The sequence below is a fragment of the Octodon degus genome, unplaced genomic scaffold, assembly GCF_000260255.1.
Source record: "Octodon degus isolate 3935 unplaced genomic scaffold, OctDeg1.0 scaffold00061, whole genome shotgun sequence".
NCBI classification, from domain to species: Eukaryota; Metazoa; Chordata; class Mammalia; order Rodentia; family Octodontidae; genus Octodon; species Octodon degus.
In genome coordinates, this window is record NW_004524637.1 from 9,077,965 (window position 1) to 9,086,356 (window position 8,392).

Sequence of the window (8,392 nt, forward strand, 5' to 3'; positions counted from 1 at the left end):
GTGTGTGTGTGTGGCCAGCTCAGCCCACCAGGGGGCGGGGCTGGCTGGCATGTGGTGCTGGGGGATTGAACGCGGTCCCTGTGCTTTGCTGAGCTTGTTCGAAGTAGGTGCTTTAGACCACTGAGCCATCTCTCCAGCCCCTCAAAATATTTTTCTAATTCAATGAATATTTTCATCTATCATAATCTACATGCTTACTTATATTCAATTATGTTTTAAAAATTCATCTATTTTATTTTTCAGATTTACACAGCATACACATGAATAATTATCCATATTCATGTGCTACAATATGATAACTTGATGTGTACATTGAAGGTATAATGATCCAATTAGGGTAATGAGCATTTCATAAACATCATTTTTTTGTGATGGGAAAACTCAGGTCATCCTTTCAGTGTGTAGCACTGGAATAAGCCTGCTCTAATGAGTATCCTAATACCTTGATTTCCATCTTATTATCGGAATTAATGACATTGCTTTGGTGCATCATAATTATGTGTGTATATGTGTGTGTATGTCTATACACGTGTGAACAATTACTACACTTCTCATGCCTTTGGTCCTGTTTTATAACTTCACAGAGTCTCATGCGACCATGAAAATTATCTCCTGAAACTATGTTAATGACGTGAAAATGTCCTAAAAATGAAAAACCAGTCATAATTGTGTAGAGATTGAAAACTAAAACACTAGGACCAGAAGAAAAGGCAGCAGAGTCTATCATAGTCTTCTCAGAGTTTAAGAGGTGGCATCTTAGTGGTGAGACCAATTTTTTTTTTCTGATTTTCTGATTTTCCAACTGCTTATTTAGGGTAATTAGGACTTCTGTTCTTTGATATCATAATGACAAGCTTTTGGTGAAAAGAGTGATTATACATATATATTTCCTCCTGTGTCAGTCTCCGCAGTGCTGGGATTATAGGCACGCGCCACCATGCCCGGTGTTGGTGGCTGGCATGGCATATAGTACCACAATCGAATCCAGCTCCTTGTGTTTGCCAGGCATGTGCTTACACCACCAAGCTATCTCCCCAGCCCTAACCAAGTTAAAAAATCATAAACATTGTGTATATAATGAAGTACTATGAAATATGCACATGTACACATGGCATGACAGGTAAAATCAAGTTAAATACATCTGACTCCTCAATCATTTTTGTTTGTTTGCGTCTTTACGGGATCAGCTTTTGAAATTCTTCCAGTTTTTTGAAGTGCGCAGCGCGTAACTGCTACCTAAGGTCGCCCTGGGGTGCACATGAGGAATTCTCGCTTCTGTTTAACTTTAATTTAGCACCCCAGACCAAGCTTTTCTCCTTCATTCCTGCCCACCTCTTTCTCCGGTTTCGGGTAACCACCATCGTCCTGTCAACTTCTGAGATCTATGTTTTCATTTCATATAAGATACGAGTGAAATCATGAAGTGCTTATCTTTCTGTCCTGCTCTTATTTTAGTAAAAACAGTCTCCAGTTCCAATCATGGAGTTGCAAGGGACAGATTTCATCATTTTTATCCATAAATAGTACTCGTTTTTTCATAAATAATATTCTTATGAGTCACACTTATAGAAGAATTTTTAATTGTTTGAGTATTCGCAGCTGTGAGAAAGTCTTCATCAAAATTTAAAACTTTTATACTCTGATCTTTCTTTGGATGACATCAATCTTTCACCTTTTACAAAATTAAGAAATTTTTTTTCTCATGAAAATCTAAGAGGATGTACAGTGAAAGCTACAGACTTGGAAAAAGTATTTGTAAAACAAAGAGAACTGGTACCTTGAAAAAAAATAGAAAAAAAAAAAAAAAAAAAAAAACCAACAGGACAAACAATCCATTTACAAGTTAACAAAAGATGTGACCGGGCATTTCACCAAAAAGGCTATGCAGATAACAAGCACATAGATAAACAGATGTGAGACATATTTCTTTTTTTAAATGTATTTGGTTGTTGCAGGGTCTCAGTACACAACTTGGACTCGCAGTGAGCCTCCCCAGTGCTGGGATTACAGATGGGCACCCGGACTCTGGCTGGGAGCTGGCCCTGAGGGTAGGCTGGCATGGCACATGGTGCTGGGCATCATCCCTGTGCTTACCTAAGCTTGCCTCAGGAGTCGCTTTAGTCCGCTGAGCTATTTCGCTGGCTCAGAGATACTTAGCAAGCAGAGAAATACAATTAAAACCATAAAGAGAGAAAGAAGGTCCCACCAGTCCCAGGGACAAATGCAGCACATGTATTTCTCTTTATTCTTCCCCTAAGTAGGTGACACACCTTAGGCATGAGGTATGGAAAGGACCCGGAAGAATTTGATAGGTGGAGGGAAGAATCCTGTGACCTAGGCACTTGGACCTGGGAATCCTGTGACCTAGGCACACAGTGCTAAGTGCCCCTGGGCGAACTTTGGTTGCATACCACTCCTGCTAGAGAGGCAGGCATGTGCCAGCTCCAATGGGTCCAAGAAAATCCTTCAATTTCAAATCAAAGGAGAAGAAAACAGGCAACTTCCTAAGAGAGAAAACTTGACAATGACATCACTCTTCATGCCCAGCAAATACTGAGAACAAAATGTTGACTGCACACAGACCCCCGACAGCAAAGCAGAGAAGGGAGGTTCAGTTTCTGCTCCCTTCACCACTAGAGAGGGGGAGGTGGGGAGCCAGAGCACTCACAGCAGCCCAAGTAACAAGCCTCTGCCCAACCCCACCTCCAATGTCTGTGGAAGCACCCCGAAACTGTAAGTGGCATCACCCCCTCCAAGTCAAGGTGGTGCCTGAAGGAGCCGAGTGGGGAATCTGGGCTTACACACACACAGTACCCCAAAAGGGTCCTCTTCTGGTGTCGCATACAGCCAGCCTCCTGACTGTCCTTGCTGCATGGCTGTCCTAAGATGGTGTCCTCCCATTTCCTATTGATGCAATATTATTAGAGGGGCTTGTTAATGTAAATGATTTGGCTAAGATACACAGTCTTTCTTATAGTAGTCAAAATGTCCAGAAGTAAACTTGCTATCATAGAAAAATACAGAAATGTTCTTATATTGAATGAGAATAGACAGTTGCAGGTGACAAGGCCAGGATGCAGCGATCTCACAACCATACAAAGATCTTAAATTAGTCATCATAGGCATGTTTGGATAAGACTGGAGTTATTGAGAAAAGCAAAAGTCTCAGCCAGAGAGGGGGAGGAGGGAGGGAGGGAAAGGAGAGAGAGAGAGACAGAGAGAGACACAGAGAGACAGAGAGAGAGAGAGAGAGAGAGAGAGAGAGACAGAGAGAGACAGAGAGAGACAGAGAGAGACACAGAGAGTGACAGTGAAAGACAGAGATTCTGCAAAAAGGGAAAAATTAAACAGAAATTTTAGATATAAATTATGAAATAGCTAATGTTTAAAAAATAAATGGATAGGCTTATGAGAAGAAAGGAAAGGACAGAGGGAAAGACACACACATAGGACATTGACTCGGGGTGATGAAGATTAGCCCACCTGAAAAATAGAGAGGAAAATTAACTGAAAAGAAGTGAACAGAGCTTGAAGTATCCATGGGAACCATGATGGAGGATCTAGCATTTGTGCCTTCAGAGCTCCAGAGGAGGAAAAAAAAAAAAAACAGTGGTGGTGAAAAGTATTTGAATAAATAATGGATGAAATATCCTCAGCTTTGGCAAAGGATGTAAACTTACATATTCAAAAGGCTGTGGAAATGCCAAGCAGGAAAAATCCAAAGAACTCTAGGCCAAGCCATATTATAATCAAACTTCTGGAAACTAAGACACACAAATTATCCAGAGAGAAAAATATCACCTTATGGACAGAAATAAAACAATGCAAGTGAGAGCAGATTTCTTATCAGAGAGATTTTATTGGTTGGGTTTTTGATTGTAGGGATAAAATAGCTGACACCTGCAATGTAGAGAAGGACAGGTTTATTTTTGGTTGCATGACCCTGCAGCGCACATCTAGCTTCCCAGGACTTCCTTTGAAATATGGGCAGAAGCTTCTGTGACCCCATATCTTGTGAGCTCTGCATACCTGAGCATCTGGAACAATCTGTGCTATGTCAAGGTATGCCACCATCCTGAGCAGTAGCCAGGGCCTTGTGGACAATGGCTGCAGTGGCATCCGAATTCTGAGACAGCTGAGCATGGTGAAATTAATTGTGGAGGAGCAAATTTTAGGCAGTGTTTCTAGAGTTTGCCATTTTATGTCCTTCAACCTGGAAGGCTGGAGTCTTGCCAAGTTCTAAGGCATCCATTCTAATTGTTTTAGTTTTGAATGGTACTAACCTTCTCCACTTCAACATTTCCTCTGTCCCAACTTTACAGTGCTTCTCTTCTGGCCAAACTGAAAGTTTGAAAATCTTTGCGTGTGTCTTTTGCTGCTAATTCTCACTATACATCTAGCTGCAATCAACCAGCAGTTTTCATTTCATGGCCTGAACATTGGGCTGCATTGAAATTTTCTCCACTAGATTAATTAGTATACCACTTTTAAATTCAGCCTTCTACAAGGTTTCAAAGCATGAAAAAAATGTAGACAAACTTTCCCAGAATGTAATACATGTGGCCTTTGGTTTGATTCTCAGTAGGGCCCTCAGTATCAACTAAAACTCCACGAGCATTTCTGAACATCAGCATTTCTTTCAGAATTGTCCATCAGTGTCTAGATAGAGTACGCCAAGGATTTTATAGCTTTGTTAGTTTTTATTTTTTAAAGAGAATAAAGCATAGTAAAAAAAATCAGAAATAATACAGAATTTCACTAAACAAGATAATAGGAATTTAATAATGGTTGTTACATTGCATAATGTTGTCTTCAGATTAGTTATTTAGGTTACCAGATGAAAGCATGCAAAATTGGTGAAAAATTATAAGAAATTAAAAAGAAAAAATTAAGCATTAACTGCTTCTTTCAATAGACCAGCAGAAATAAGCAGTACAATTATCCAAGCTATCCTGTGTATGTATATGTATATTTTTTTCTTTTCCTTTTTTTTGTCCTTTTCCTCATCCTAACTGTTCCTTCTCTCTGAACAGATTTCCTTTTGAGACACCCATTGAATCTTTCAGATTTTATTTATTCTTTCACATTCTCACACTAGTGAGACAGTATGATGACTATGCATATGGGTCTGATTCATTTTACTTCTGAATATAGTCTCCAGTTGCTTCCATTTAACTATAAGAGCCGTGAATTATTCCTTTTTATAGCTGAGTTATACTCCCTTGTGTGAAAGTATCATGTCTTTTCTATCCAGTACTCAGTTATTTGGCATCTGAGTTGTTTCCAAAATTTAGCTATGACAAATTGTGCTGCTATAAGCATGAGTGCACATATATTCTGTGACATGATGTTCTCACTTCTTCTGGAAAAATACCCAGGAAGGAGGAATAGCTGGGTTGAATGGGACCTCCAACCCTACATTTTGGAGGAATTTTCACAGTGGTTTTCATACTGCTTGTAATAGTCTACACTGCTACTAACAGTGGAGAAGCATTTGGTTTTCTGAATAGCCCTCCAACACCTGTTATTGGTTGACTTCTTGATGTAGCCATTCTTTCTGGGGTGAAGTAGAATTTCAGTGTTGTTTTAATTTGCATTTCTCAAAAAATAAAGCTGAACATTTAAAAATATATTTTCTTTTCCATTTGTATTTCTTCATTGGAAAATTGTGTGTTCCTCTTAGATGGCATTTTTATTGGGTTTTTGAATTTTGGGGGCCAGATTTTTTAAAATATAAGTTCTAAATGGAAGGCCTTTGTCTGAGGGACAGTTGGCTAATGTTTTTTCCCAACTTGTGGGTTTTCTTTTTACTGTGTTGATGATTCCTTTGGACATGCAGAGACTTTCACAAGGATGAGATCACAGCTATTGATTTTTTGAAGTATTTCCTGTGCAGTTTGGTTTTTTTTTTTTCATGAAGTATCTACTCCTATGTCTTCAAGACTTCTACCTACTTTCTCCTTCAGTAGATTTACTGTTTCTGTTTTGATATTTAAATCTTTGATCCATTTTGGCTCTAGTGCATGGTGATAGATAAGGGTCTAATTTTAGTCTTCATCATGTGTACAAAGTCAATTTTTCTAGCATCATTTATTAAAGAAGCTGTCTTTTTCACAGTGAAAAATGTTTGACCCCTTTGTCAAAGATCAGGTGGCTGAGTGTGCTTGTAGTTGTGTCTGTATCTTCTAATCTGTTCCACTGATCCTCAGGTCTTCTTTTTTTTGTCAATACCACGATGATTTTATTACAGTAGCTTTGTAGTATAATTTCAAGTCAGGGATTGTGATGCCCCCTGATTTTCCTCTGTTGTTTAAGTTTACTTTTGATATTCTAGGTCTCTTCTGGTTCCAGATGAATTTTAGGAATGGTTTCTCTAGATCTGTGGGGCATGCTAGTGGCATTTAATATGAATTACATTAAATTTGAATAACAATTTTGGGAGTACAGTCATTTTTCACGTGGTGTTCCTTCCAATCCATGCACAATGAATATCTTTTCCTTTTCCAAAGTCCTTTTACATCTCTCTCCCCACAGTACTTCAATTTTCAATCTATATATCTTTTCCTTCCTTTGTTAGTTTTTCCTATATATTTTTCTGTTATTGTAAAAGACATGATTCCCTTAATTTCTTTCTCTTTGTTGTTTGTTTACAGGAATACTATTGATTTTTGACTGTTGTCTTTGTATCCTGCTATGGCACTGAATTTGCTTATTAAATCTACAAGTCTCTTGGTGGAGTTTTTGCAGTCTTCAATGTACAGTAATGTGTCATCTGTGAATAACGATAATTTTACTTCTTCCTTTCCAATCCTTATTCCATGTATTTTTCTCTCTTGTCTAATGCTCTGGCTAACATTTCCAGAACTATATTGAATGGGGGGAGTAACAACAAACTTTCTTGTCATATTCTTGATTGTAAAATGAAGACTTTCAGTTTTTGTCCATTTAGTATGATGCTGGCTATTGGTTTGTCATGGATGTTTTCTATCAGATTGAGGTAAAGACACTCTATTTGGATGTCCTAAGGTTTTTTTTTTTTTCAATCATGAATGAGTGCTGGAATTTGCAAAAGCTTTTTTTCTGTATCTATTGAGATGATCAAGTGATTTTTGTCTTTGGCTCTGTTTATGTGGTGCATTACATTTATGGATGCGCATATATGGGACCATCCTTGCATCCCTGGGATGAATCCTACTTGGGCATGATATAATCTTCTTGATTATATGCTGCATTTTGTTTTCTAGATTTTTCCATTTATGATCATTAGGGAGACTGGCCTACAGTTCCCTTTCTTGGTTAGGTCTTTCTCTGGTTTTGGTACCAGTGCAGCACTTGCCTCCAGGAATCAGTTAGGGACAATTGTTTCCCTTTCAATTTCATTGAAGAGTTTAAGAAGAGTTGGCAACAAGTCTTCTCTAAATTCATAGTATAATTCAGCTGTGAATTGATCAGGACCTGGACTTTTCTTTATTGGTAAGGTTTTTTAAATGTTATTTTCCATCTCACTGGCTGATATTGGATAATTCAATATTTTTATATGTTATTGATTCAGCTTTTATAATTCATATGTATCTAGGAATCTCTCCATTTCTTCTGTGTTTTTCATCCGTGAGAATAAGGATTTTCAAAATATATATTAATAATTTTCTGAATTTCTATAGGGTATGTAGTGATTTCACCCTTTTTATTCCTTATTGCATTCATGTGAATTTGTTTCTTTCATTTTCTGATAAAGTTGGCAAGGGAGTTATCAATTTTACTTATTCTTTCAAAGAAAGAACTCTTCAGTTCATTAATTCATGTATTACTTTCTTTGTCTCCACTGTATTAATTTCTGCTGTGATCTTTAAAATTTCCTGCCTTGTTTGGGCTTTGGCCTTGATTTACTTTTCTTTTTCTAGGAGTTTGAAGTGCAGCATTAGGTTGTCTAATCATGTTTATTCTGTTTTCCTGATATGAAAATTCACCGCTATAAATTTCTCTTTTAGGACTGATTTCATTGCATCCCACAGGGTCCAGTAAGTTGTGTCATCACTTTCATTTGGTTGTAGATACTGTTTAAGTTCTTCTGTGACCCATTGGTTGTTTCGGAGGGTCTTATTTAATTTCCATGCATTTATGGAGTTTAAAAAATTTAATCAATCGATATTGAACTCGAGTTGGAAGAGGCGAGTCCGGTCTCAAAATGGAGGTAAAACCGCCGCCCGGACGCCCCCAGCCCGACTCCGGCCGTCGCCGTCACCGCCGGGGGGAGGAGGGCCATGATCCAAAGAAGCAAGAGCAATTGAGGAAGCTGTTTATTGGTGGTCTGAGTTTTGAAACTACCGATGATAGTTTAAGAGAACATTTTGAAAAATGGGGCACACTCACAGATTGTGTGGTAATGAGAGAT